At 41.9% G+C, this 21,416-nt stretch overlaps 1 protein-coding gene and 1 long non-coding RNA gene across 5 annotated transcripts in view; both read right to left on the bottom strand.

Moving 5' to 3' along the window:
- The window catches only part of LOC120371739 (glypican-5-like), a 627,960-nt gene that overhangs the window by 92,140 nt on the left and 514,404 nt on the right, over positions 1-21,416 (bottom strand). The gene's annotated exons all lie outside the window — the stretch shown is intronic.
- LOC120371742 lies at positions 8,429-20,151 on the bottom strand. The gene is made up of 3 exons (XR_005584555.1): positions 19,742-20,151; positions 10,693-10,869; positions 8,429-8,454 (listed from the first exon to the last, which is right to left on the bottom strand). It is a non-coding gene; the product is annotated as an uncharacterized LOC120371742 (long non-coding RNA).

Here is a 21,416-nt window from a genome sequence, read left to right as displayed (position 1 = left end):
CCACTAGGAGGTGCCTGTGGTGAGTGAGTCCCCCTTCCCAGGCACACTACAGCTGGTTGCCGAATCACAAATACACACTCGCTGTATTACATTCTTTACACTTCACTCACATGAATATACAACACAACCCAAAATGCTGCACTTCATACTGTTTCCTTTGGAACCAAGTGAAAGTAAACACGATTTGACAGAGGGGCCAATGGCCAATTTGTTTCCTGGATGTTATTTAGAACATTCTTGGGAAAACATTGTCACGGATCATTCACTGTGGAACAATATTTCAGGTTAATTCTTGTGGCTCAAGTCTACCTGACCAAACATAAAGGTGACTAGTCAGTGAACAGATCATTAGGGTGAGTGACATGAGATCTGCATTTGGTCACCACAGGACACTTTGAATCAAGAAGAAACTCCAGCCTAACAGCAGCTGTGATGCTGGCTACAGGCATCAATCATGTGCGGGGTGATTGTGAAACTGGAAAATCCCTCTCAGACAGATCCAGGCCACTCAGATGTTCTTGGCAAGCAAAGGAGGACTGGAAATGGCATCTGCTGCCATGCAGAGAACCACACCAACAGGAACAAATCACTGCGACAAGATTATTTTTGCCTTAATTCAACAATAATTCAATCAGCATTCCTGTGTTATTTTTTGTGTAAGAAATAGGGATTGACCCTGGGTAGCAGCTGTATGTTTTGTCTCCAGTGTTCCTCTGCAGTTATTATTGATATACAAACTACAGTCTAGCTTCTTTGCCACGTCTTATTATTTTGTTGATCTAGTCTCAGAGCCCCAGTCTCTCTTTTAACTGCACAGGTAGTTATGCATATGAGAAAAGGCCTATTTAATTATGTATACATGCAGGGTAGATTACATTCACACAGAAATCTGCATTGGAAAAGTGCCCATTATCTATAAAAATGACAGAAGAGGTAGCCTTGTCAGAATTAGCAGAGCAGTGCTGACACAATGTACTATGCCTTGGGGATTAATGTTGTGTAACATGCATAACGAGATGAAATATGTTCATTATTTTGAAAATTAGCATTGGAACATAAGGTTCAGAGTTTTAAACTAGATTTATTTCTAATTTAAATTTCATCCAACTTTTTTTAAATGATTCCTGCAATATTTTGATTTAAATTACAGTCCTCAGTTCAATTGTTCATTTTAGGTGTGACAGTAAAAGTAGTATACTGTAAAATTCATTCTTGAACTCACATTACAGAATCTTTTTTAAAATGGGACTGTCTGAAGTAGCTGCAGCTTTCTGTGCATTTGCCTTTAAAAAATGTCTCTAGAAATATTATGGCTAGAGAAACACTGTGGTAAATGAAAGTGCTTTCTCTGGACTCCTTACCAGCAGCACTGGCTGTATAAGAGAAAGATGCTGGGTTTTAGGAACTGCCTGGGTTTGTAAAAAAAGCTAAATATAGACACGAAAAAACACTCTGTTCCTCCATGGGGAGTGCATGCATATTCTCATGTGCAATTTGCTGGGATCTTACCTACTAACCTAGAAAAATAAATAGTGTGTTCTAATGCACTCAGAGATACAAACAGCCAACTACCGTTACCACAAGGAAGAAGCCCAACCAACCATCTTGAGAGACATTCCTGCAACCATTATCTTGCTCTCCTACTTGCTGAAATCCTTTCTTCATTTATTATAATGGTGTAACGTTTCCACTCAGGCCCTGATTCAACAAGGCTGTCCTTGGCCTCCACATGTCGGGGGAGAACATCAAGGAATTTTATATACTCTGGGGCACTTCATCTCCAGAGTGCTTTCAGAGTGTGTGGTAAGAGCTCTACTGCTGCGGAAAGGAGTGGGTGGGCTGCCTGACCGTCCCAGAAGAATGCTACACCTAGGATCAGATGGTAGCAAATCTACCACCCAACCCATGGCTGCTGAGAAAAGGCCTGCAGTAATAATGGTACAACCATTCCCTACCCCTACTGTTGTAAAAGCCCTAGGGAGTTGGTTAAAAGCTACAGAGAAGTTGTGTGAGAATAAAACCACTGCAGGTGAATAATTAATGACTGAGTATAAATAGAAATTACAATGGGTGTGGGTGCTGGTGATCAGTGCAAATGATGAGTAGTGTAGTTTATAATTAAAGCGAATTAATGATTTAAACAAATTGAGTAGAGTGCGTTTTCTCTGCTGCAATCATTGTAGGGGGTTGAACATGGGGAAAAAGACCTGGATTTGTTCCCAAACTCTGCCACTGATTTGCAGGCCTATCTTGGGCAAGTTGCTTAACTTACCTGTGCCTCAGTTACCTTGCTTCTAAAATGCAGCTAAAAATACTTCCCCGCTCTGTAAAAATGCTTTGAAACTATGGATGAAAAAGTGTCACACATCTGCAAAGTATTATCTGTACCTCTGAAGAAAGAAGGCTGTATGCTTTCTAGCCTCAGAAATGGTACTGGTATCCTAATAGTTTTTGCTTGCATTGCTGTTAGCCTCATCAGTGTCCTTAGAGTTTCACCAGTCTTTTTTGCACAGCTAACATTCCCAGAAGACATCTGTTTTCATAACCTGTGATTGATCTGGAAACTACTATGAGAAAAAAGAACAAGGAGTACTTGTGGCACAGTAATTAAACTGTCGGTGGCCTATTGCCTAAACAGAATTGAAAAAGTACCTAAACAGTTATATTACTTTATAGAGGTTATGTTAAACTACTGCATATGCTGCACTGCCAAGTTAATACTTCACATGGAATGGAGATAAAGATGAAAATAATGATGGCACGAAAGAAATTCATTTATTAAAGACCTATAGTCAACCCATTGCTTAGTATAAAGCACATCATGCATCTGGTAGTGGTATGTAATATTTCTGGCCAGATTCTATGCTCCAATGTTTGGTATAGATAAACAAGTAGGTTTAAATATATCTGCTAGCCTACTTGCACCTTGAGTTATATGTTGGCATGAACCATGTCAACAGGAGTTAGAATCCACCCTTTTCTGTGCAAATTCTGTAAATTATGCACATTCAGAATAGGGCCAGAATGAGTGAATAATTGGTGTGGTTTTGTTCAGGAGCTGGGTGAACAACAACAGAAATGTACTTAGGATCAGTTTAGGATCAAACCAAAATTAAAATGTTTCATGTTTTCTTGTTGAAATGAGAAATCTGGAAACACAAACTTTGTTTTGGCATGTTTCCAAAATGAAACTTGCTGCCTGGAGACGAGCAGCTGCCGGGTGAAGTGCAGAAGAAAGCCAGTTTTACCCAACAGCGGCCCTGGGGCAGTCTGCATGGCATGGCTGCCTCAGAGGTGCAGACCCTGGGTGCCTGAGCCTTCCTGTCAGGGTTCTTAAGGTTTCCAGACTCCCTGTTGCAGAGCCAGGAGCTGAGCCTCAGGTAGGGTTAGGGTTCCCTGGCAGGTTTTCTGCCCCGAGCTGCAGACCCTGGAAGTACCAATATCCACAGAAGCCCACCAGGGAGCCTGCTTTGGATTCACCCAAAGTTAATTTAACCCTGATGTTTCAGGTGACACATTTTGGACTTGATGAATCAGCATTTTCCAACAAAAAAATTCTGACATGTTTCACTGGAAAATTTTTGAGCCGTTATTGGCTGCAGGCATGTGAGAAAGAAGGTGCAGAGGGGCACAGAGCCATCCTATACCAGTAATGCTGCCAGGGGCACTAACCAAGATAGTTTGCCACAGGGTAGCTGGCCCTGTGGCGGGGAGGTCAGGCATCCAGCCTACGTTTGACATACTCCACTAAGGAGAATGAGCCAACTCAGAGCCAACTGTGGATGATTAATTGCCTGTCAGTGAACAAGTTAAGGAACACCTGGGTGTTAGAAAGGGTTATGAGGGCTCAGACAGGGAGCACAGCATGGAGAGAGCTCCTAAAGGTGACAGCTTCTCAGGGGAGCTCACCAGGAAAGGAAACTGAGCTGAGAAATACATCTCTGAGCTGCTGTGGAGAAGTGCTCTCATGCAGAAGAGCCAATCAGATCCAACTGCAATATGTTGTAACTAACTGCTGCAGAAAGGGAGAGGAAAGACATCTTGCTCACTCTCCTCCACTTTGTGCACTTATGCAAGGCTAGTCACAATAAATACATGTGTGCAGATGTGTTTAGTAAACTTAAAGGGGTTACAAACACAGGGCAGATGTCAATTATATCCTAGGGATGTTAACTCAAATGTGCAACGTAGAAAACATGGTGTTCACCTTCGCATTGCAGGGGAAGTTCCTGTACTGATTCAAATACCCCCACATCCTGTTACAAATAAGCCCACGTGTACCTTGTGGAATGGCAGCTTGGTCCAGGCCCAAAATATAAAATGCTGGGAAAGAAAATAAGGCACCTCCCATTTGTGACCTATATCATAGTGTTTTTCAAGTTCCTTCAGTATTGTTTCCTTCATGATCTTAACTGGTATGATGGGCTCTTTCTCTTCAGGGTATTTTGCAGTTCAGCAAATACAATTTTATAGAACTATGGTAGTTTTTAAACTGAAAAGGAAATACACTTTAGATAAATGAAATGGTTCCAAGTCCATTTTCAAATGCATCCACTCTTTTATATGGAACAATTTAAGGGCATTTTACATAGATTTATACTCAACTAATATCCTCTGTCCTGAACAAATGCTTACTGTAGTATTTCTCTTAAGATTCTGCTCCTAATCATAGACAGCTATCATGATCATAATAATTTAAATACATGTTGGTAAAATACTTTGAAATTAACACTTAATTTTATCCAACTTTTAATTTCTTATTAGTCTGAATGGATTGACTATAATGGAACCAGCTGCTTTGAATTATTCCAACTTTCCAATTTTTGAGCTAATTGGGCTAAACTCAGCCCTGGCATAAACAGGTACAACTCTATGCTTCAACAGCATTATACCTGCCTATGCCACGGACGAATTTGGCCCACTTAGCATAAACTAATATAAAAGGGTTAAATTCACCTTTGTTACTCCATAAAAGAGAAAATGCTATAAAACTTTAATTGCTAGTTAGTCAACTTATTGCACAATAAATGAATCATTATCTTGCTTAGCCCTCATGTGGTTTAAAATAGCATGAAAATTATATGTTCATTTTCCCCAGAGGGCTCAGCAGTAGTGAACTACTTCAAAGATGAAACAATTTACCCAGAACCCTTTATTTCCGAGTATTCACAAGCCCACAGTTGAATGTGTATATGAAAGAACTACAGGATTTCTGAGTGATAGTTGCTGAAATACACATAGAGCTTTCCATGTGAAATAGAGTTTCCAGAAATGAAAGCTTTTTGGAGATAATTTTCAAGTGCAATATAACTTAAATTCTGCAAACACTCCAGTTTCCAAAATAGAAAAAAAAACTAGCTGCAAGGATGTGCATAGCACTACTTTCATGTCAGCCACCAAAAACTGCTCCCTCACACAAATTCTGAAGACATTAAAAATGAGACCTGTGAAGGAATGGATTGTTTTGCTCATTGAATCTGCTGCATTCAAATACTGTGGGTCTCTGTGTGTGCATGTTTTTTTAAACAGTGGTTTTACACCTAATACCATTGGTTTAAATGGAGTTTGTCTAATTTACACAGTGCATATAAGAGAAGAATCAGGGTCTGTGGACCAAATATTCAAGTGGGCTGCAGCCGCAGAAGGCCCTAGGCAGCATTTTGCTGCCTTTCTACCCTGCTGCTCAATCCTGCGGCCAAGCACCCTGAGTATCCTTTCCTGCTGTCTCAAGGCAACAGTTACAAAGGAAAGAAGCAGTGTGAAACTTAACTGAACAATGAATATCTGAATCTTCCATGGGGTTCTTTTAAAACTGCTATTGACCCCAGTGAAACAAATGCTAAACTCTTGGAAATCTAAATTAAGACCTCGATCTTGGAATGAACTTTTCTAGGCAGACTCTTATATCATTATAAACCCATATAGTTATAGAACAGAAAATATTCAGTTCAATTTGCATCATCTGTTTTGGCCACAGGATGTGAAGAGGTGAGAATATTTGCTTTCCTGTACAATAGCTCAAATAAAATGAGTGCTAAGGTCACAGAGTATTTGTGAATGTTTTTTCTTCTGCTCTGTGAGCCAACAGTCTTGAATGAATTAGAGCCTATGGAAATGGGGGAAGGTGTTTTAGGCTGAGGACATAATGTCTGCAGCTCTCCTGAAGCACAGGACATAATTCTAACATTTTCCATTCAGAAGCGGATTGAAAAGAACATCTTTGTACATTACAAATACTACTTTGTAATCAGTCCTGTGATTACATTTTTATAGCATATGGTACAGTAAGGATTGCCTCTCCATCACTGTGCTCTTTATGGAATTTTAAAAACACCTTGCAAAACTGAGTGCACATTTTCTAAGGTATTCCACACTGTACATTTATTACAACAGAACACGGCATTAACTAAAGTTGCAGGTAATCCCTAGGTAAAGGTAATTCAGAATTTGTTTTTTTAACATTTAACCGAGAATGGAAAACAAAAAGCCTGCTGTCTTAAATCACAGACAGTATATACAATCCGTGCTACAGAGAGAAAGGTTTGTTCCACTTTCCACATTACTGTCTGTTTTCCAAGGTGTTATAACAACCTGAGAGTTTACATTTGTATAGACGAAAACTTTGGGATTACTGGAATGAGAGTTCATTTTGTGTTTAATATATGCATATAAATTAGGCATGTGCCCCTCCTGCTGTTTAATGCTGCTGCTCATAAACCAACGTTAAATTCCTGCATGTTCTTCCCTTTAACTTAGACAGCTTACCTACTGAAGTCATGTTTTGCAAGAGTAAGACCACCATACACAAGCAACAGCCCACAACCTGAGTGACGAAAAGAGGACTGTTTTATAGGAGGTTTCCTTCTACCATCTGTAAAGACGTAAACTGGGGCAAGGTGTGTCATGCAAAGGAAATAGTTACCTGATTCAGACAAAGGTGAGGTTCAGAAATGACTGTTGCAGGTGATGGGTGAGAGCCTGAGTTGTCATCTACGTGAGTAGCAGGGGAGACAAGGCGGAGCAGAGAATAAAATGCTGTGGAATCAGCATTCCATGGTGGAGGAATCTTCAGAAATCACCTATGAGGAATGGAACTGGGGAATGCTGAAGAGAACCTAAAAAACTGGCCGCTTAAGGGGGAACCAAGGAAATCAGTTCTTGAAGGTCCCATAAGCACTATAAAAACTGATTTCAGAGTAGCAGCTGTGTTAGTCTGTATCTGTAAAAAGAATAGCCGTACTTGTGGCACCTTAGAGACTAACAAATTTATTTGAGCATAAGCTTTCGTGGGCTACAGCCCACTTCATCGGATGCATAGAATGGAAAATATAAGAAGAGTATATATATATACATACAGAGAAGATGCCATACCAGCTCTAAGAGGCTACTTAATTAAGATGACCTGTTATCAGCAGGAAAAAAACTTTTGTAGTGATAATCAAGATGGTCAATTACAGATAGTTGACAAGAGGTGTAAGGATAGTTATCATAAGGAAATAGATTCAAGTAGTGTAATGACTCAGCCATTCCCAGTCTCTATTCAAGCCAGAGTTAATGGTATCTAATTTGCAAATTAATTCAAGCTCAGCATTGTCTCCTTGGAGTCTGTTTTTGAAGTCTTTCTGTTGCAAAATTGCCACCTTCAAGTCTGTTACTGAATGGCCAGAGAGGTTGAAGTGTTCTCCTACTGGTTTTTGAATGTTATGATTCCTGATGCCAGATTTGTGTCCGTTTATTCTTTTGCATTGAGACTGTCTGGTTTGGACAATGTACATGGCAGAGGGGCATTGCTGGCACATGATGGCATGAAATATGTTTGTGGCTCAACCATGTTATCATGCATTATGCTCACTCTACTCAGGCCAAAATTATCTCTCTCTGCTTTTAATGGTTATTGAACTTAATTGCTGTCATAGGAGGGAAGGAAGGATTTTTAAAATACTGACTAGTGAGTGAAAGGCAGGAGGGCCAGAAAAAAAAAAAGGCTTTGAGAATGGGTCAAGGCTTGAAAAAATGTGTCTTAGAAAAAAACAGGGGTTAATGAAGAAATCTAATGGAAAACAAACTAAGTTCAAACCCAGCATGAACAGATGAAACTTAACTGAAGCTAACTAAATTGCACCTGCTTACACTCAACATAAATTTGGCCCAGCCTGCGATCACTACACTACCTCATTGCACTGTAATGGCTGCAATAAGATTTAAAAGTACAAGGTAGAGAATAGAATTCCAATCTGTTCTGCTCAGCACAGCATAGGTAGTGCATAAATAAAATATACACTGAGTGGGCTTTGCCCCTTGTGAATTCTGTGTTCACTTAAGGCATGAATATGACGTCTTAATTTAGCCCATCACATATCCTCTCTGTACAAGTCTGTAAAATGCAAATGTGTATTCTTGCACAGTGACTTACCATTTGAGAAGTTAACAATTGGATTCAGATCACTTTCTTGTCTGAAAACAATAAAGAATTTGTGCATAAATGCCCAACATCCATACTGAAATTGGAGGTATGTTGGTGGTACATCATAGGGTTGTGGGGAATTATATTTGTGAGAGTTCCTAGGGTTAAGGGTATGTGTGTGGTGCGTTGGGGGTGGATCACAGGGTGAAGAGAGTAGAGATGAAATAAGACTCTTTCCAACCACTTCTGTTTGTACTGAAATAGTTTTTTACAGGTAACCTTGATACCTGATTTGCCATTGCTTCTTCCCCTTTGAAAGTGAAAATTTTGGGGAGATGAGACTTTCACTAAATGTATCTATTCTTTTGTTCTTCAATGTTGTGAATAGTATGAAGCTGGTCTGGAAAAAAAATCAAAGATTTTGGAAGCCTTTTCATTTCTTTGATCAAAAGTGATTGCACACATAATGCTAATTTTAGCTTGAGTGCATGCGTGCTCTCGCTCTCTCTGAGCATACTAGGAAATGCTCATAGGTATTAAATATTAAACACCAGGAGTCAAATTATTTCCTGACTTACACCTAATGCAATCTCATTGGCTCCACCAAAACCAGCAGGAACAGATTAAGCTCGCTGACTCCATTAGGGTTGCAAAGGATGTATGCGAGTAGAATATTCGGCCCTGAATTTTCTCAAATTTGATCTATTATAAACTGAGAAAGAACCTACAGTTGAGAGCAAATATGTTTTTCGGTCTTGGCATACTTGCTAAGCAGCAATGTTTGACAAAGCTGTATCCAATAAAGAATTAAAAGTAAAAGGGAGAGCATGGACTCAAGTGCATGTGTGTGCAAAGCACAATCTGAAGCTTTCATAGTGCCACAATAATATAATATCAAACTACAAGGATTCCAGCATCTCCTAAGGAGGCTAGAGTTTGTGGGTGCCCTTACGACATGTAACTACATTTTCCTAAATGGTTTGGAAATCAAAAGTCACTATTGGACAGAAATGATTCCACTCTCTACCACTGCTGGCACACTACCTGATAATCTCAGCAAAGACTGAATGGGTAGAGATGCCGGATAACCCTCTAACTCAGGGGTCTCAAACTCCCAGCCTGCGGGCCATCTGCAGCCTGAGAACCGCCCCAATGTGGCCTGTGGGGATCCAGCAATTTTGGTGCCAGGTCTCTCCCTTGGCCCCACCTGCCGCCCCTGGACACTTTAAACTCCCGCCCCCCCGTGCATCCCCCTGGGTGATTTGAAATGGCTTGGGGCCCCACCCACCACCGGCAGCACAGTGGAGCTGAGCAGCTTCCTGCGTGCTCACTACACGTGGCTACCAGCCCACCCCATGGCCCTGGAGCAGGGCGGGGCTGTGCCTCCGCATGCTGCCCCCGCCCCGAGCACCCCTGCGGCCAATGGGAAGCTGCAGAAACGGTGCCTGGGGGCAGCAGCACATGGAGGCCCCCCGTCCCATCCTGCCTTGGAGCCCCAGATAAGCGCTGCACCCCCAACCCCCTCCCAGAGCCTGCACCCCACCCCCTCCCCACATACCCCTCCTGACTCCAAACTCACTCCCCCTGCCCCAGCCCAGAGCCTGCACCCAGCACCCAAACTCCATCCTAGAGCCTGCACCCCAGACCTCCTCCCAGAGCCCAACCTCTCACCCCTTCTGCACACAATCTCCTTCCCAGAGCCTGCACCATGCACCCCAATACCCTACCCCAGACCTCCTCTCCCACCCAAACTCCCTCCCAGCGGCTTAGGTGGGGGGGGGCAGAGTTTTGGGGAGCGGGTTCTGGGTGGTATGCATGACATTATTGGCCTGCTGGGAGGATTTGAGGACTGGCACTGGCCCTAAGGTAAATTGAGTTTGCGACCCCTGCTCTAACTCACCTAAATGCTCTCAAGTCAATAGGAGGGCAATGTTGGGATGCTGTGGGCCCTCAAGCTACAACAGCCACAAGGCACTACAGAAACACTTCCACGTCAAAATGTTCAGGTTTAAACAAAGTTTTGGGTTGAAATATCTTGGGGTTTGGTAGAAATATTCCAACTTTTGATTCTTCATCAGAAGTTTCCATGGAAACCCCTCCTCCCCACTGATTTTTCTGATCAACGCTAGGTACAAAGCGATGCTTGCAATTGAAAAATACAGATGAAAAGTTCTAAGGAAAGATGGGTGAGCCTCTTTATAAAGCACTTTGAGATCTATGAGTAAAAAGGACTGTGGAAAAGCTTATTCACAGAGAACATCGTTTCTTCATATGAGGATGAATTTCACCTGTATGACTTTGCTCTCTATTTTCTCAACGATCTGAAAAGCCTGTTCCTTGTCACTCTGCCACCTATGCTCTTTTAGAACATCCCCTAAAGAGCACTTTCTGTTCACCTCAGTCAGGTGGACATGCTACTGCAGGGCTTCAATACATCCTTAAATCCTAAAACAGCTGGTTATTTTCTGGGAGGAAGAAAACAGAGAAGAGTTACACTGTGTAAAAATTGTGACACTGGACATTATAGTCCATCATACCCATCTGCCAAGCCACTGTAAACATAACCACTTGCAACGAGCTTGATTTTCTTCATCATAAAATTTCAATGACAGCCTTTTTACTATTGACAGCCTTTTAATGCTGACTAGTCCAACAGGCTGTTTCTTAAAAAAACAAGGAAACTTCAAAACAAAACATCAGGTACAAAACATAACAGGGCTTTTAGTGCTTTATTTGTGTCCAAATAACAGGGCATATATCATTTTTCTAACAGTGTGTGGTGCGTATACTCCTTCTCTTATTATGTAAAACCATTAGGGCTGTTAACCTGTAAATGGCAGCTGCAGAGTCAGGCAATAAAAATGCACTTAGAGCGATTTTAACTCTGCATGTAAGTAATTTGAGCTTTTAAATTATTGTAAAATGCAGTAATTGTGACAGAATGGAGATTTTTTTCCCCTCACAGTGCACATATTGCATCAGGAAGGGAAGATTCTGTCTATTGGCTTTGGGAGTTTCTCAGGCCTGATCTCGACTCGGTTTTTGTACTGGTATAACTATGTCAGTTGGGGGTGATTTTGTTTATACCAAAATATCTACACTTTTGCAGCTCTAGTGTGGATGCAGTTATATGGTATAAAAGTGCCTTAGACTGGTCTATCTTATTTCCCATCCTGTGCTGGAATAAGTGATCCTAACAGAAGCGCCTTTATGCTGGTATAACTGCAGCCACACTAGGAAGATCGTATTGCTTTAAGTATGGAGCGCTACACACGGGGACCCCAAGGTGTCTCTCCCCATCCACACCACATCATTGAAGTGGAAGTGGCAGAGGCAGAGGCCATCCACAGAAGAGTTGCCTGCTCAGCTGCTTCTGGGAGCTGGTACCATTCCTTTTCAGGCACACATAGGTCTACCCCGCTCCCTAGACCATCACTGTTTTCAGATAAGCTGCCGTCTGTCCACAGGAGAGAAGACTTAGCTCCCACCCAAGTGAGCATAGGCCTCTGTATGCGGGGGGAACGGGGCATTACAGCACCACCTCAGCAGAGCCATAATGGAGCTGTGGAAGCAAAGGTCCCCTGCACAAACCCACACCCAGGATGAAATCATAACCCATTTAAGTCAAGGGGAGTTTTGCTATTGATTGCAACAGTGCCAGGAATTCACCCACAGAGTGCTGTGCTGGGGTGGTCTTGGTGTAGACCGTATCAGAATAGTGGGTCTCAGAGTTAACAACTCACTGAGATGAATGGGACCATTCACACCTCTCAGTTACTGTTTCAAGCTGTCTGCAGACTCAGGTGGATATGACTGCATCACTTGATTCATGTTTCCAAGGTCAATGTCACAAACAGGAGAGCTAGAAACAACCATGAAAGCTGAGATTTTGAGGTCCTCACTTCACTCCAGGAGCTGGTAGGGTGACCAGATGGCAAGTGTGAAAAATCAGTACTTTTTGGGGGAGTGATGAGGGGTGGATATAGTGTAATATAGATGAAAAAGCCCCTAATATCAAGACGTCTGGTCACCCTAGGAGCTGGGGCCCGAGGCACATGCCCTTAATCTGACCCTGTTCACACCTTTACAAAAATCCCACCCTTTGGCAAGCTGACAAGGCTGCACAGCAACAATATTCTCCACTGATGTAAGAGTAAAGATAAGGCATCTGTGTGGCTATTGTATGTTATAGTCTCTCCTTCATTGTATATTTTAAGCCCACCAGGTTATGAGTGCCTTTTTCCAGTCATATCTATTGTGGCATCTAAAAAGCACTTCATGCGTTAAAAGATGAGATGTAACTTAATGCCTTAGACCTGGACAAGGACTGAGCTGCATCATAATATATAATCGCAACTAAGTGACCTAAACTAATAAGACCAAATGTTTCCTCAGGCAATAATCAAACTTGTTCAGTACAAAGGGCTAAATAAGGAAAATCATACAGAAGACTATGCAGGAATAGCCCATTTCCAGAGCAACCTTTGCCAGCATTCAAAATAGCTTAGCAGTGCAAAATTAACCATATTTCTATGTATGTTTGTTTGTTAATTTTGTTTGGTTAGGAATCTGCCCAATGGTTGCATCACATGATGAATTTCTACTGTCTCCTTTCAGTCACCAATTCAAGGCAATGTGACTTGTATTTGCCCCTACCTCACTCAGGTGCTTTTGAAAATCACACCCTCTGTCCCTAATTGTTCTTCCTTTCCCATCTGAATCCCAAGAGGATCCTGGGTTTCTGAGGCTGCATCTGTCTTACAGCTGTGGCTTTCAGGACTGCAGCTTCTGGTACCATGGACCTTGATTTCAACTCCCACTTAAAAGTTGTATTGGTACTCTAATTTCAAAGGGCACAGTTCTGCACTCAGAATCATGCCTCCCATTGAAATCAATAAAAGTTACAACTTTAAAAACCACCAAGGACCTATTCTTTAAACAGTGATATATTGGCAGGGCTGAATATGGGCTTAGCACTAAATTAGAGCACCACTAGGCAAACCAGAGTTCTCTCCAATCCACATTGTAGGCAGGGTACTGGATTGCTGCAGCTGAAGAGTAATTTGCTAATGTAAGTATAATACACACATTGGTTCTCATAATAAGATGGACCACAGCTTCAATAGAGAAGTTATGTGGAAGACCTTCACCCCTCTGATTCACAATTGCATGAATCCCTTCCCTTCCCACTAACAGTCATATGACATCCCTCTGGCAACTTCAGCATGCCAAAGAATATTAAATTATCTAATGCATTTTTAGCTTCTTGAAATGTAATTCAGCAGCTGGAAACTTGGAGCCAGCACCACATGGCTAGCCAGTTCTCCATGGCCACTAAAAAATGCTCTGTGGACCACGGATCACACTTCGGAAACCTCAGACATGGAGAATATACTGTACTGCATATAGAATAAATACCTAGCTTCTGAATATAGTTATTCATTACATTCTAATTACCAGTGCTCAAATTACAAAGGGCAAGATTCTTCCCTCAGACCTGCCCAGCAACTCTCAACTAGATACACTCCACAGGGAAAAGAGAATATTCCATGTGAGTGATTTTGTTTGATGTCAACAGGTGACCTGCACATCTAGGAAGAACAGAATACCAAAGATGAATGCTGCTTTGGAGATCTGAGAGAAGATTGCCCTCAATGCCTAAATGCATATTTATCTCGCGGCGGTATTTAACTTTAGTGAGGTATTTGCAATTTCCTCCATATGTAGAATGGGAAATATTAAAGCAACTTAAACTATTTCTGGTGGTAAACATCCAGTTTTAAATGGCGCCCCCTGTAACTATATATAGGTTTATACATTAATCAGAAATTAACTGAGCAGTTGCGATAACTTAGCTTGGAGTTACTTCTCCAGCTTACTCTAAGTAGTTTCTTTTCTCCAAACTCTCTCTGAAGCTGTCTGAGTGTATTTTCGTTCCTGAGTCAGTAAAGTTCTGTCTCTCTGACTAGAAATTTAGACTGAAGACCGAGCATGAACCCATCAACACTTTGCATTTGTTGTCAATGATTGATAGCTAAATTGAGTATGTGGATTAATGGTAAAAGTATTCTCATTCATTGTCCGAGTCAGAGATAAGGACTCCAGTCCTGACTGGTTGCATGTTCAATCCTCATCTATAGCATCCAAAACACAGTAGCTTAAATTCCTGTATTGACAAATCCCAAGAAAAACTGCAACACAAGCCAAGAAAAGTGGGTGCATTCGTGCATATACTATAGAAAGAAACAAAAATAAAAGATAACATTCAGAGCTGCTAAAGATAACTCAATGCCTAACAATTAGTAACAAATGCAAGTAGCATCAAAAGCCTTTTAAAAACAGAAATTAGAATCTTCTCCCCTATATTGCTTAAAATGAACTGACACTTCTGCTTTAGCAAGATCCTTTGCACAACACTAATCTTAAACAGCCGTCTAGTTCAGCTGAGATTTTATTCAAATCCAATACAAGGAATTATTAAAGAGTTGTTAGGAAAAGAATCTTGATGGTTAGGTCAGTTAATAATTTTGAACTGGTTTCTAAGGGATGGTATTAGTGGATCATCAACAACAAAAAAGACTCTGATATGCACTTTATCACATTATCTCCAGGATATTAGTTCAAAAAAGAAAAACACCTTCTCTCAGCCATCAGGGGTTATTTGACATCTGGAAAATATTTACACACATAACAGTTTTAGTGCTGCTGTTACTTCACAGCAGTTGAGTCCAGACAGAACTGTTCTGACCAAACAGCACATTAAAAATATACCCACTGGGTTCCACAACCCATTTATTAATTTATAATAAATCAAAAGTTCACATGGTACTCTCATTAACCCTACACAACCCAAGTGTGAGCAAAGGGCTGCAGGCATGCAAATGAATGCAGCTTTTAACCTAGTGTAACATTTTCCACCTATGTCTACAAAGCATTGATGGTCCTTGTCTATTCAGATCTCATCATTGCTAAAGAATCTCTCCACACTTTCTGACACAGGCTAGAGAAACAAAGCAATAAGGGGCAAGGTACACACTTCTGCCACTCATTGTGATGATAAATTGTCACAACCTGATGCCCTATTTTCATTTTTTAAAACATTATTTTGACACTCTCTATGATGCTGGTAGACCAGATGCCAGCTCATGCCGAAGCCCCTAGGTCTCATTGGACACTGACAAATGCTTAGCTGGAAACCAGTCTGACTCACCTGTGTGTTATTATTGTAAAAATAGATGTTAAGTTATAAAAATGTGTTTAGACTTCATGAAATGCTTGTAGGATGCTGCATGTATTGATCTTACTTACAATCTCTGTATCCCATGGTATAAAGTTATATTGAGTGTGCGCCTCGTAAACCACTGTAACTGCGTAACTCAAACAGGAAAGAAGTATTAATTAATGTAAAGTGCTGGTCCTGCATTCAAGAAGGCCCAATGAAACCAAATGAGCCACTGTGAAAGATCAAAGGACAAAGACTTTTTTGATTTACACCTCCTTCCCCCTCTCCTGTACACCCATGATGTTGTACCCCATAATGCTTTATGGAAATATGCTTATGAGTGTATATATAACATAACTGGAATGTGTTTTATGCTAGATATGCCCTGTAACATATCTTTGCAAAGGTTATGTTCTTCTGCATATATTCACCTTATTCATATGCATGTATCATTTTTATATCTGAAGTTATGAGTGTTGGCTCTATGCTTGTATTTAAAGTGTTTGCTGTAGAAAGCACCTAATGCAGATGTGGTCAACATAGTGTGAAGGGGGCAAAGAGTTCTGTGGCACCTTATAGACTAATGTATTGGAGCATGAGCTTTCGTGGGTGAATACCCACTTCATCGGATGTATGTCATAGTCGGATGCATAGTGTGAAGGGGTTATTCAAGTAATTGGGAGTATTTGGTTAACAATGGACCTCGACAGACACCAATCCACATCTGAGCTTTCCTGTGAACATCTTGTAGAAAACTGAGTCATGCATGTGACTTGCTCATGTGACTCCAAAACTCCATTTTGTAGCTGGATTCTACACAGAGGACAGGGGGGTTTCCACCCACAAGAGAGAAACTATATAAACCCCTGGATACCCCTCCATTTTGTCTTCAGCTGGCTTCAAGCCTCTTCAAGCCTCTCCACCCCCAAAGGATATCTGAAAGAAACAGGAACATAGGAGAGTAACCACAGGAGTGTGAGTGATTGCTGGACCCAGACTAGAAGGAGGCTAGTCTGTAAAAGAAGCTTACTGGAACATCTCTGAGGGTGAGATTTCATCTGTAATCACTTTCTTACTGTATTAGGTTTAGACTTGTGTACTTTATTTTATTTGGTAATTCACTTTGTTTTGTCTGTTATTACTTGGAACCACTTAAATCCTACTTTTTGTATTTAATAAAATCACATTTTACTTATTAACCTATAGTATGTATTACTATCTGGTGGGGGGGGGCGCAAACAGTTGTACATCTCTCTCTATCAGTGTTATAGAGAGTGAACAATTTGAGTTTACCCTGTATAAGCTTTTGAGAAGGCAATATTTCCAAGCATAAGCAAGGGATCCCCAAACTGCTTGGCTTAGCTATAGAGGACAAAGAAAGAAACTGTAACTCAATTGTGTATGTATATTACCTGCTTTAACCTTGTAAATCACTCTCCTTTTTGTTTTCCTTAGTTAATAAACACTTAGTTTTTTATAGGATTGGCTACAAGTGTTGTCTTTGGTGTGAAGTCTAAGGTGCAATTGACCTGGGGTAAGTGACTGATCCTTTGGGACTGGAAGTAACCTGAATATTGTTGTGATTTTTGGTGTAAGGGACCATCTATCACAAAGGCAAGTTTGCCTGGGTGGCAAGTAGGTTACCACCTGGCCGGTATTTGAGTGCCCTGGCCATTTTTTGTATGGATTTGCCAGTTGCAAGAAAATTAAATTAATCTACTGTTTTTTTTTATGTGGGTCTAAAATTTGCATTATTATCACAATACGCTGGGATATCTAATGTTACGTATTTCTGTGTCCAACTAAAGATGCTGCAGTGGTCTCACTTTACCAGTTTAAGTGATAACAGATCAAAATTGTTGAAAATACAGCAGCTGTGTGCCCACCAACACACAAGTGCATCACACGCGGAGCTGTGCCTAGGGTACGGCGAATCAGGGCAACCGCCCCGGGCCCTGCGCTTTGGGGGGCCTCCACAGGAGGCAGGTGGGGAGGTGAGGTGGGAGGGCGAGCAAGGTGAGGAGACAAATGGAGAGGTGAGCGGCAGGCGGCAGATGGGCGGGTGGTGCAAGGAGAAGCCTCCCACCAGAACCTCCCCCTTCCCCCAGCACCTCTTGCCTGCCAGTGGGCCCCACCAGTCAGCACCTCCCCTCCCTCTCAGCGCCTACCATGGATCAGATGTTTTGCCCATGGCATCAGGAGGCGCTGGGAGGGGAGGGGAAGAGAAGCAAGGGTGCAGTGTGCTCAGGGGAGGGGGTAGAACTGGACAGGGAAGAGGTGGGGCAGGGGTAGAGCAGGGTGGGAAGAGGTGGGGCCTTGGGGAAAGGGGTGGAGTGGGGGCGGGGCCTGGGCGGGTCGGGCAGCACCCACCCAGCAGATTAGAAACTCGGCGCCTATGTCCGGGCCCTGTACCTCGCTAGGGACATCCCTGACTGCATGTGTGTGGTTTGAGTCAGGGGAGAGTGAGGAGATGTGCAATCTTATCTATATGTGTTCTCTCTCTACATATTATAAGTGGCTGTTGAAGTCAGGGATTGTGGAGTTGCCTTGTGGTTGGGGTTGACGTGGGCTTTCCGTGTGTGTGTGTGTGTGTGTGTGTGTGTATTCCATTTTTTCTGCATTTGAAAGGGGGTAACTGTAGTGGCAAGATAGACCAGAGTGCCCAGGAGGACTGTCTGTGACGCCAGGGTTAGGCTGCTATAGTGCTTGAGGCATTCACACTTGTTATCTGGTTGGTGAAATCTAAGTATAGAACTCAAAGCCAAATTTTGGTGGGCTATTCCAGACAGCGTGACACCCACCACCGCAAAAAAAAAAAAAAGGGAGCTGGAGAAATTGTCTTTTGCAAATAAAATATTTGGCTCATTCTGTGTACCCACCCAGGGCAGCAAAAGGGCATAAGATGCCCCTTTCCTCCATTATGCTGCCATAGTGGGTACCTGCCTGAAGGGGAGAATAGACTCTGTGGGACCTCTACATTCCTTCCCACAAAGTGGGTGGACAGAGTTGGCTGCACCTCCACAATGCACGAGCTGGCTCAGCTGTGCCTGCATGCCTGGGGACCTACGCAGCGCCACATGGCGGGCTGGTGCAGAGTTCACCTCAGGAGCAGTTATAATTGACTTCACAGCTACCTCGGGGGCTTTGCAGCTACGTGGCTCCCTATATACTGGGCTCATGCTAATGCCACAAGTTAGCCCACAGCCTATTAAAACAGTGTGAAGAGGAGAAAATATAAAAATGGTGGTTGTTTGGGAAAAAAATGATGGGACATGGAGTGTCTTAGGGGAAGAGTGATTTGTTTAGTCTGTTCTTTAAAAGATCCTTAATAACCACATGTTTCAAATCCTTCAGACTGCTGTCCTATCCCCCGCTCCAAACAGATGAAGCAGTTATGTTAGGGTTCTTTGTTTTGGGGGTCAGAATCTAAGAAAGAATCTATAGAGGAAACCGACCTGTTTGTCAGCATCTTTACCTAGCAGTTAAACCCTCACTCACCAAATGTACACCAAAATCAACCCCCTAACAAAACCAGATACACCAAGTTTAAAGTAAGAGTCGCTAAGCCACAGAGTGCTCCATTGGCTATTCTCCAGAAACAGTAGTGCAATGTAACCTGACATCTACTGTATGTATATACACCTAAATCAATGTTTACACTGTACAGTATAATCTTTCAGCAACAGTATATGGACATGATTCACAATTGGCCATTGACTCCAGTGGAGCCATGCCAGTTTACATCAGTTGAAATCCTAGCCTGAAATGTGTATTAGTATTCACATTTATTTCTGTTAATTCAAACTGATATATATTTATTTAAAGTACAGTACTTTTAATGTACTTTTAAAATGTACTTTTAAAATAGATCTATTACTGCTTTAGATTACCAAACACAGTCCAACTGGCTGAGACACAATCCCATGAATCGGTAATTTATCAAGGAAGTTGAATAACAAGATAGGCAAAATTGCTTACTCAGCTTGGTTAAAACAAGGGAGGATTGTGTGAGGAACTCCCAAAGAATTTAACAAATCTAAAACTGAGAAACCATGGCTAGAGCAAGGTAGTTTAGGTACTTGTATCCTACACAACCATACATGGAGGTTACTCACCTGCAATCAGAGTTCTATGAGACTGAATTAGCACATTCACGCCTCCTGACCCCCTTCTCCTCTTCCATGGAATCCTAACAGCCTACCCAGACTTGAGGAGTTGGCACGCTCTGGCTCCCTGTTATGCCCTTGTCCTCTGAAAACTTTAACCTCTCTGCCACTCCCTCCTGCCCCCCCAAAACCTAGGTACCTAGGGGTGGCATCATGGTCTAATGGACAGGGCACAGTGTACAGGAAGTCAGGTGACCTGGGTTCTATTTCTGACTCAGGTGCTGATCTGCTGGGTGACCCCTCTCTGTGCCTCTGGTTCCCATCTTCTCCCTTGTCTGTTTAGACTGGAAGCTCTTCAGGGCAGGGATTCTCTCTCAACTGTATGAAGCCTAGGATAAAGGGGCCCCAATCATGGTTGGAGCCCTTTAGAAGCAACTGTAATACAAATAGTAAATAACAGCTCAATGAAGACACATGCTCAGTGTCCAGCAGTAGTTACAAAATAAATATAATAGAAAGGTGTAGTCAGAAAGGGGTTTTCAAGGGTTCTCAAACTGTGGGTTGGGACTCCAAAGTGGGTCATGACGCCATTTTAATGGGGTCACCAGGACTAGACTTGCTGGGGCCCAGGGCTGAAGCTGAAGCCTGAAATCCCACCCCGCCCCCGCCGCCTTAGTGTTGTGTAGTCATTTTAGTTGTCAGAAGGAGGTCGTAGTACAATGAAGTTTAAGAACCACTGGCGTAGGCAATAATACAGAAAAGATAAAACCATTATATAATTAAATGGGTAAATTAATCTAGGAATAATATAGCACCTATTTATATTAAAAAGCTATGAATTTAAAACTATAAGAACACTATTATGTAATATGATTCACCTACGGAACTCAGTTAGTCAAGCAATTTCGTAAATTTAAAAAAATATTACACATTTATATGTATGAGTATAGCAACTGAAGTTAGGTTAAAAATACACTGGCTACACATACAAACAGTGCTGTTAACTTTAAAAGGGCCGTGGTGTGAGCTCAACTTGGCACAGAAGTGTCCTTACAGCACAGTGTGACATCAAGGTATGTGCAATAGTTAGTGTGTGACTCTGGACACCTGGGTTCAAATCCCCTTTCTGCCACAGACTTTCTGTGTGACTTCGTCAAGTCAGTTAGAGTCTCCCTGCCTCAGTTCCCCATCTGTAAAATGGGGATAACAGCACAGCCATAGCTTATAAGGATGTTGTGAGGATAAACAAATTGAAGACTATGAGGCACTCAGATACTTCATAAGGGGGGCTACATAAGTACCTTAGACAGACAGACAGTTGAGATAACAGGATGTTGTTCTAGTTTGAAAAGAAATGCCACAATGGTTGGGAGCGAAGGTTGAAACCTGATATGGGAGCACATTGTGTATTTTATATCTATAAATGTATAGCTATACCAACAAATATAGGTTATTCATGATTGCCATACTCGCTAGAAACATTCTGTTTGCTAAACAATTTGTAATAGCAAGGCAGTGACACATTTCTGAGTCGTACTGTTTTGCAAGGTAATTTGAGAGGCCATTTTCTTCAGTGTTCAGATCCTGAAGCATATCAAATTGTTAGAAGGACCACCCTTGCAAACATTTTGTAAACATTTTATCAAGCAAGCCGGCTAGGTTCTTTACTGCAGTATGGCTCTGA

This window comes from Mauremys reevesii, linkage group 9, assembly GCF_016161935.1.
Source record: "Mauremys reevesii isolate NIE-2019 linkage group 9, ASM1616193v1, whole genome shotgun sequence".
In the NCBI taxonomy this organism is placed as follows: domain Eukaryota; kingdom Metazoa; phylum Chordata; order Testudines; family Geoemydidae; genus Mauremys; species Mauremys reevesii.
Note: the sequence above shows the minus strand (reverse complement) of the source record. Positions and strands in the feature narration are given on the sequence as shown.